We start from the raw sequence: 8881 nt of genomic DNA, 5'->3' as shown, positions 1-8881 counted from the left end.
TCAGTTTGCAGGAGGCACTTGGCACTGTCAAACCAGCCACTGTTGCCTGTGGAGGTACCTTCGGTCTGAGAGGTATCCTGATCCGTTTCGAATTTCAGCAGGCAGCCGGCCACTCTGGGCCACCGGGCCCTAGAGAGGAACGATGACCTTTCCCCTGAGAAACAAAAGTCACCAGGTCAGGTTCCTGATGTCAGTTTGCAGGAGGCACTTGGCACTGTCAAACCAGCCACAGTTGCCTTTGGGGGCACCTTGCATCTGGGAGGTATCCTGATCCGTGCGGAATTTCAGCAGGCAGCTGGCCACTCCGGGCCACCGGGCCCTGGACATGTACAATGGCCTTTCAACAGGGAAACAAAAGTCACCAGGCCAGGTTCCTGATGTCAGTTTGCAGGAGGCACTTGGCACTGTCAAACCAGCCACAGTTGCCTGTGGGGGCACATTCCATCTGGGAGGCATCCTGATCCGTTTGGAATTTCAGCAGGCAGCCGAGCAGGCCGGGCCACACGGCCCTGGACACGAACGATGGCCTTTCCCCTGAGAAACAAAAGTCACCAGGCCAGGTTCCTGATGTCAGTTTGCAGGAGGCACTTGGCACTGTCAAACCAGCCACAGGTGCCTGTGGGGGCACCTTGAATCTGGGCGGCATCCTGATCCGTTCGGAATTTCAGCCGGCATCCGGCCACTCTGGGCCTAAGGGTCCAGGATATGAAGCATGGCCTTTCCCCAGAGAAACAAAAGTCACCTGGCCAGGTTCCTGATGTCAGTTTGCAGGAGGCACTTGGCACTGTCAAACCAGCCACAGTTGCCTGTGGAGGTACCTTCGGTCTGAGAGGTATCCTGATCCGTGCGGAATTTCAGCAGGCAGCTGGCCACTCCGGGCCACCGGGCCCTGGACGTGTACAATGGCCTTTCCCCAGAGAAACAAAAGTCACCAGGCCAGGTTCCTGATCTCAGTTTGCAGGAGGCACATGGCACTGTCAAACCAGCCACAGTTGCCTGTGGGGGCACATTCCATCTGGGAGGCATCCTGATCCGTGCGGAATTTCAGCAGGCAGCCGAGCAGGCCGGGCCACCCGGCCCTGGACACGAACGATGGCCTTTCCCCTGAGAAACAAAAGTCACCAGGACAGGTTCCTGATGTCAGTTTGCAGGAGGCACTTGGTACTGTCAAACCAGCCACAGTTGCCTGTAGGGGCACCTTGCATCTGGGAGATATCCTCAGAATTGTGGAATTTCAGCAGGCGGACGGCCATTCAGAGCATCCAGGCCCTGTACATATACAATGGCCTTTCCCCAGAGAAACAAAAGTCACCAGGCCAGGTTCCTGATGTCAGTTTGCAGGAGGCACTTGGCACTGTCAAACCAGCCACTGTTGCCTGTGGGGGCTCCCTTCATCTAGGCGGTATCCTGATCCGTGCGGAAATTCAGCAGGCAGCCGGCAAATCCAGGCCACCCGGCCCTGGATAGCAACGATGGCCTTTCCCTTGAGAAACAAAAGTCACCAGGCCAGGTTCCTGATGTCAGTTTGCAGGAGGCACTTGGCTCTGTCAAACCAGCCACAGTTGCCTCTAGGTGTACCTTGCATCTGGGCGGCATCCTGATCCATTCGGAATTTCAGCAGGCAGGTGGCCACTCCGTGCCTAAGGGTCCAGGATATGAAGCATGGCCTTTCCACAGAGAAACAAAAGTCACCAGGACAGGTTCCTGATGTCAGTTTGCAGAAGGCACTTGACACTGTCAAACCAGCCACAGTGGCCTGTGGAGGTACCTTCGGTCTGAGAGGTATCCTGATCCGTTTCGAATTTCAGCAGGCAGCCGACCACTACGGGCCACCCGGCCCTAGAGAGGAACGATGGCCTTTCCCCTGAGAAACAAAAGTCACCAGGCCAGGTTCCTGATGTCAGTTTGCAGGAGGCACTTGGCACTGTCAAACCAGCCACTGTTGCCTGTGGGGGCAAATTCCATCTGGGATGTATCCTCAACCGTTTGGAATTTCAGGAGGCAGCCGTCCACTACGGGCGACCGGCGCTGGGCACGAACTATGGCCTCTGCACAGAGAAACAAAAGTCACCAGGCCAGGTTCCTGATGTCAGTTTGCAGGAGGCACTTGGCACTGTCAAACCAGCCACAGGTGCCTGTGGGGGCACCTTGAATCTGGGCGGCATCCTGATCCGTTCGGAATTTCAGCCGGCATCCGGCCACTCTGGGCCTAAGGGTCCAGGATATGAAGCATGGCCTTTCCCCAGAGAAACAAAAGTCACCTGGCCAGGTTCCTGATGTCAGTTTGCAGGAGGCACTTGGCACTGTCAAACCAGCCACTGTTGCCTGTGGAGGTACCTTCGGTCTGAGAGGTATCCTGATCCGTTTGGAATTTCAGCAGGCAGCTGGCCACTCCGGGCCACCGTGCCCTGGACATGTACAATGGCCTTTCCCCAGAGAAACAAAAGTCCCCATGCCAGGTTCCTGATGTCAGTTTGCAGGAGGCACATGGCACTGTCAAACCAGCCACAGTTGCCTGTGGGGGCACATTCCATCTGGGAGGCATCCTGATCCATGCGGAATTTCAGCAGGCAGCCGAGCAGGCCGGGCCACCCGGCCCTGGACACGAACGATGGCCTTTCCCCTGAGAAACAAAAGTCACCAGGCCAGGTTGCTGATGTCAGTTTGCAGGAGGCACTTGGCACTGTCAAACCAGCCACTGTTGCCTGTGGGAGCACATTTCATCTGGGATGTATCCTCAACCGTTTGGAATTTCAGGAGGCAGCCGTCCCCTACGGGCGACCGGCGCTGGGCACGAACTATGGCCTCTCCACAGAGAAACAAAAGTCACCAGGCCAGGTTCCTGATGTCAGTTTGCAGGAGGCACTTGGCACTGTCAAACCAGCCACTGTTGCCTGTGGAGGTACCTTCGGTCTGAGAGGTATCCTGATCCGTTTGGAATTTCAGCAGGCAGCTGGCCACTCCGGGCCTAAGGGTCCAGGATATGAAGCATGGCCTTTCCCCAGAGAAACAAAAGTCACCAGGCCAGGTTCCTGATGTCAGTTTGCAGGAGGCACTTGGCACTGTCAAACCAGCCACTGTTGCCTGTGGGGGCTCCCTTCATCTCGGCGGTATCCTGATCCGTGCGGAATTTCAGCAGGCAGCCGGCAAATCCAGGCCACCCGGCCCTGGATAGCAACGATGGCCTTTCCCCAGAGAAACAAAAGTCCCCATGCCAGGTTCCTGATGTCAGTTTGCAGGAGGCACTTGGCACTGTCAAACCAGCCACTGTTGCCTGTGGGTTCTCCTGTCATCTGGGGGCTATCCTGATTCATGCGGAATTTAAGCAGGCAGCCAGCCACCCCGGGCCACCGGGCCCTGGACATGAACCATGACCTTTCCCCAGAGAAACAAAAGTCACCAGGCCAGGTTCCTGATGTCAGTTTGCAGGAGGCACTTGGCTCTGTCAAACCAGCCTCACTTGCCTGTAGGTGTACCTTGCATCTGGGCGGCATCCTGATCCGTTCGGAATTTCAGCAGGCAGGTGGCCACTCCGGGCCTAAGGGTCCAGGATATGAAGCATGGCCTTTCCACAGAGAAACAAAAGTCACCAGGCCAGGTTCCTGATGTCAGTTTGCAGAAGGCACTTGGCACTGTCAAACCAGCCACAGTTGCCTGTGGAGGTACCTTCGGTCTGAGAGGTATCCTGATCCGTGCGGAATTTCAGCAGGCAGCCGGCCACTCCGGGCCACCGGGCCCTAGAGAGGAACGATGGCCTTTCCCCTGAGAAACAAAAGTCACCAGGCCAGGTTCCTGATGTCAGTTTGCAGGAGGCACTTGGCACTGTCAAACCAGCCACTGTTGCCTGTGGGAGCACATTTCATCTGGGATGTATCCTCAACCGTTTGGAATTTCAGGAGGCAGCCGTCCACTACGGGCGACCGGCGCTGGGCACGAACTATGGCCTCTGCACAGAGAAACAAAAGTCACCAGGCCAGGTTCCTGATGTCAGTTTGCAGGAGGCACTTGGCACTGTCAAACCAGCCACAGGTGCCTGTGGGGGCACCTTGAATCTGGGCGGCATCCTGATCCGTTCGGAATTTCAGCCGGCATCCGGCCACTCTGGGCCTAAGGGTCCAGGATATGAAGCATGGCCTTTCCCCAGAGAAACAAAAGTCACCTGGCCAGGTTCCTGATGTCAGTTTGCAGGAGGCACTTGGCACTGTCAAACCAGCCACAGTTGCCTGTGGAGGTACCTTCGGTCTGAGAGGTATCCTGATCCGTGCGGAATTTCAGCAGGCAGCTGGCCACTCCGGGCCACCGGGCCCTGGACATGTACAATGGCCTTTCCCCTGAGAAACAAAAGTCACCAGGCCAGGTTCCTGATGTCAGTTTGCAGGAGGCACTTGGCACTGTCAAACCAGCCACTGTTGCCTGTGGGAGCACATTTCATCTGGGATGTATTCTCAACCGTTTGGAATTTCAGGAGGAAGCCGTCCACTACGGGCGACCGGCGCTGGGCACGAACTATGGCCTCTGCACAGAGAAACAAAAGTCACCAGGCCAGGTTCCTGATGTCAGTTTGCAGGAGGCACTTGGCACTGTCAAACCAGCCACAGGTGCCTGTGGGGGCACCTTGAATCTGGGCGGCATCCTGATCCGTTCGGAATTTCAGCCGGCATCCGGCCACTCTGGGCCTAAGGGTCCAGGATATGAAGCATGGCCTTTCCCCAGAGAAACAAAAGTCACCTGGCCAGGTTCCTGATGTCAGTTTGCAGGAGGCACTTGGCACTGTCAAACCAGCCACAGTTGCCTGTGGAGGTACCTTCGGTCTGAGAGGTATCCTGATCCGTGCGGAATTTCAGCAGGCAGCTGGCCACTCTGGGCCACCGGGCCCTGGACGTGTACAATGGCCTTTCCCCAGAGAAACAAAAGTCACCAGGCCAGGTTCCTGATGTCAGTTTGCAGGAGGCACATGGCACTGTCAAACCAGCCACAGTTGCCTGTGGGGGCACATTCCATCTGGGAGGCATCCTGATCCATGCGGAATTTCAGCAGGCAGCCGAGCAGGCCGGGCCACCCGGCCCTGGACACGAACGATGGCCTTTCCCCTGAGAAACAAAAGTCACCAGGCCAGGTTCCTGATGTCAGTTTGCAGAAGGCACTTGGCACTGTCAAACCAGCCACAGTTGCCTGTGGAGGTACCTTCGGTCTGAGAGGTATCCTGATCCGTTTCGAATTTCAGCAGGCAGCCGACCACTCCGGGCCACCGGGCCCTAGAGAGGAACGATGGCCTTTCCCCTGAGAAACAAAAGTCACCAGGCCAGGTTCCTGATGTCAGTTTGCAGGAGGCACTTGGCACTGTCAAACCAGCCACTGTTGCCTGTGGGGGCAAATTCCATCTGGGATGTATCCTCAACCGTTTGGAATTTCAGGAGGCAGCCGTCCACTACGGGAGACCGGCGCTGGGCACGAACTATGGCCTCTGCACAGAGAAACAAAAGTCACCAGGCCAGGTTCCTGATGTCAGTTTGCAGGAGGCACTTGGCACTGTCAAACCAGCCACAGTTGCCTGTGGGGGCATATTCCATCTGGGAGGCATCCTGATCCGTGCGGAATTTCAGCAGGCAGCCGAGCAGGCCGGGCCACCCGGCCCTGGACACGAACGATGGCCTTTCCCCTGAGAAACAAAAGTCACCAGGACAGGTTCCTGATGTCAGTTTGCAGGAGGCACTTGGCACTGTCAAACCAGCCACAGTTGCCTGTAGGGGCACCTTGCATCTGGGAGATATCCTCAGAATTGTGGAATTTCAGCAGGCGGACGGCCATTCAGGGCATCCAGGCCCTGTACATATACAATGGCCTTTCCCCAGAGAAACAAAAGTCACCAGGCCAGGTTCCTGATGTCAGTTTGCAGGAGGCACTTGGCACTGTCAAACCAGCCACAGTTGCCTGTAGGGGCACCTTGCATCTGGGAGATATCCTCAGAATTGTGGAATTTCAGCAGGCGGACGGCCATTCAGAGCATCCAGGCCCTGTACATATACAATGGCCTTTCCCCAGAGAAACAAAAGTCACCAGGCCAGGTTCCTGATGTCAGTTTGCAGGAGGCACTTGGCACTGTCAAACCAGCCACTGTTGCCTGTGGGGTCTCCTGTCATCTGGGGGCTATCCTGATTCATGCGGAATTTAAGCAGGCAGCCGGCCACCCCGGGCCACCGGGCCCTGGACATGAACCATGACCTTTCCCCAGAGAAACAAAAGTCACCAGGCCAGGTTCCTGATGTCAGTTTGCAGGAGGCACTTGGCTCTGTCAAACCAGCCACAGTTGCCTCTAGGTGTACCTTGCATCTGGGCGGCATCCTGATCCATTCGGAATTTCAGCAGGCAGGTGGACACTCCGTGCCTAAGGGTCCAGGATATGAAGCATGGCCTTTCCACAGAGAAACAAAAGTCACCTGGCCAGGTTCCTGATGTCAGTTTGCAGAAGGCACTTGGCACTGTCAAACCAGCCACAGTTGCCTGTGGAGGTACCTTCGGTCTGAGAGGTATCCTGAACCGTTTCGAATTTCAGCAGGCAGCCGACCACTCCGGGCCACCGGGCCCTAGAGAGGAACGATGGCCTTTCCCCTGAGAAACAAAAGTCACCAGGCCAGGTTCCTGATGTCAGTTTGCAGGAGGCACTTGGCACTGTCAAACCAGCCACTGTTGCCTGTGGGGGCAAATTCCATCTGGGATGTATCCTCAACCGTTTGGAATTTCAGGAGGCAGCCGTCCACTACGGGCGACCGGTGCTGGGCACGAACTATGGCCTCTGCACAGAGAAACAAAAGTCACCAGGCCAGGTTGCTGATGTCAGTTTGCAGGAGGCACTTGGCACTGTCAAACCAGCCACAGGTGCCTGTGGGGGCACCTTGAATCTGGGCGGCATCCTGATCCGTTCGGAATTTCAGCCGGCATCCGGCCACTCTGGGCCTAAGGGTCCAGGATATGAAGCATGGCCTTTCCCCAGAGAAACAAAAGTCACCTGGCCAGGTTCCTGATGTCAGTTTGCAGGAGGCACTTGGCACTGTCAAACCAGCCACTGTTGCCTGTAGAGGTACCTTCGGTCTGAGAGGTATCCTGATCCGTGCGGAATTTCAGCAGGCAGCTGGCCACTCCGGGCCACCGTGCCCTGGACATGTACAATGGCCTTTCCCCAGAGAAACAAAAGTCACCAGGCCAGGTTCCTGATGTCAGTTTGCAGGAGGCACATGGCACTGTCAAACCAGCCACAGTTGCCTGTGGGGGCACATTCCATCTGGGAGGCATCCTGATCCGTTTGGAATTTCAGCAGGCAGCCGAGCAGGCCGGGCCACCCGGCCCTGGACACGAACGATGGCCTTTCCCCTGAGAAACAAAAGTCACCAGGCCAGGTTCCTGATGTCAGTTTGCAGGAGGCACTTGGCACTGTCAAACCAGCCACAGTTGCCTGTAGGGGCACCTTGCATCTGGGAGATATCCTCAGAATTGTGGAATTTCAGCAGGCGGACGGCCATTCAGGGCATCCAGGCCCTGTACATATACAATGGCCTTTCCCCAGAGAAACAAAAGTCACCAGGCCAGGTTCCTGATGTCAGTTTGCAGGAGGCACTTGGCACTGTCAAACCAGCCACTGTTGCCTGTGGGGGCTCCCTTCATCTCGGCGGTATCCTGATCCGTGCGGAATTTCAGCAGGCAGCCGGCAAATCAAGGCCACCCGGCCCTGGATAGCAACGATGGCCTTTCCCCAGAGAAACAAAAGTCACCATGCCAGGTTCCTGATGTCAGTTCGCAGGAGGCACTTGGCTCTGTCAAACCAGCCACAGTTGCCTGTAGGTGTACCTTGCATCTGGGCGGCATCCTGATCCATTCGGAATTTCAGCAGGCAGGTGGCCACTCTGGGCCTAAGGGTCCAGGATATGAAGCATGGCCTTTCCACAGAGAAACAAAAGTCACCAGGCCAGGTTCCTGATGTCAGTTTGCAGAAGGCACTTGGCACTGTCAAACCAGCCACAGTTGCCTGTGGAGGTACATTCGGTCTGAGAGGTATCCTGATCCGTTTCGAATTTCAGCAGGCAGCCGACCACTCCGGGCCACCGGGCCCTAGAGAGGAACGATGGCCTTTCCCCTGAGAAACAAAAGTCACCAGGCCAGGTTCCTGATGTCAGTTTGCAGGAGGCACTTGGCACTGTCAAACCAGCCACTGTTGCCTGCGGGGGCAAATTCCATCTGGGATGTATCCTCAACCGTTTGGAATTTCAGGAGGCAGCCGTCCACTACGGGCGACCGGCGCTGGGCACGAACTATGGCCTCTGCACAGAGAAACAAAAGTCACCAGGCCAGGTTCCTGATGTCAGTTTGCAGGAGGCACTTGGCACTGTCAAACCAGCCACAGTTGCCTGTGGGGGCACATTCCATCTGGGAGGCATCCTGATCCGTGCGGAATTTCAGCAGGCAGCCGAGCAGGCCGGGCCACCCGGCCCTGGACACGAACGATGGCCTTTCCCCTGAGAAACAAAAGTCACCAGGACAGGTTCCTGATGTCAGTTTGCAGGAGGCACTTGGCACTGTCAAACCAGCCACAGTTGCCTGTAGGGGCACCTTGCATCTGGGAGATATCCTCAGAATTGTGGAATTTCAGCAGGCGGACGGCCATTCAGGGCATCCAGGCCCTGTACATATACAATGGCCTTTCCCCAGAGAAACAAAAGTCACCAGGCCAGGTTCCTGATGTCAGTTTGCAGGAGGCACTTGGCACTGTCAAACCAGCCACTGTTGCCTGTGGGGGCTCCCTTCATCTCGGCGGTATCCTGATCCGTGCGGAATTTCAGCAGGCAGCCGGCAAATCCAGGCCACCCGGCCCTGGATAGCAACGATGGCC

Source organism: Passer domesticus, chromosome 6 (assembly GCF_036417665.1).
Source record: "Passer domesticus isolate bPasDom1 chromosome 6, bPasDom1.hap1, whole genome shotgun sequence".
In the NCBI taxonomy this organism is placed as follows: Eukaryota; Metazoa; Chordata; class Aves; order Passeriformes; family Passeridae; genus Passer; species Passer domesticus.
Note: the sequence above shows the minus strand (reverse complement) of the source record.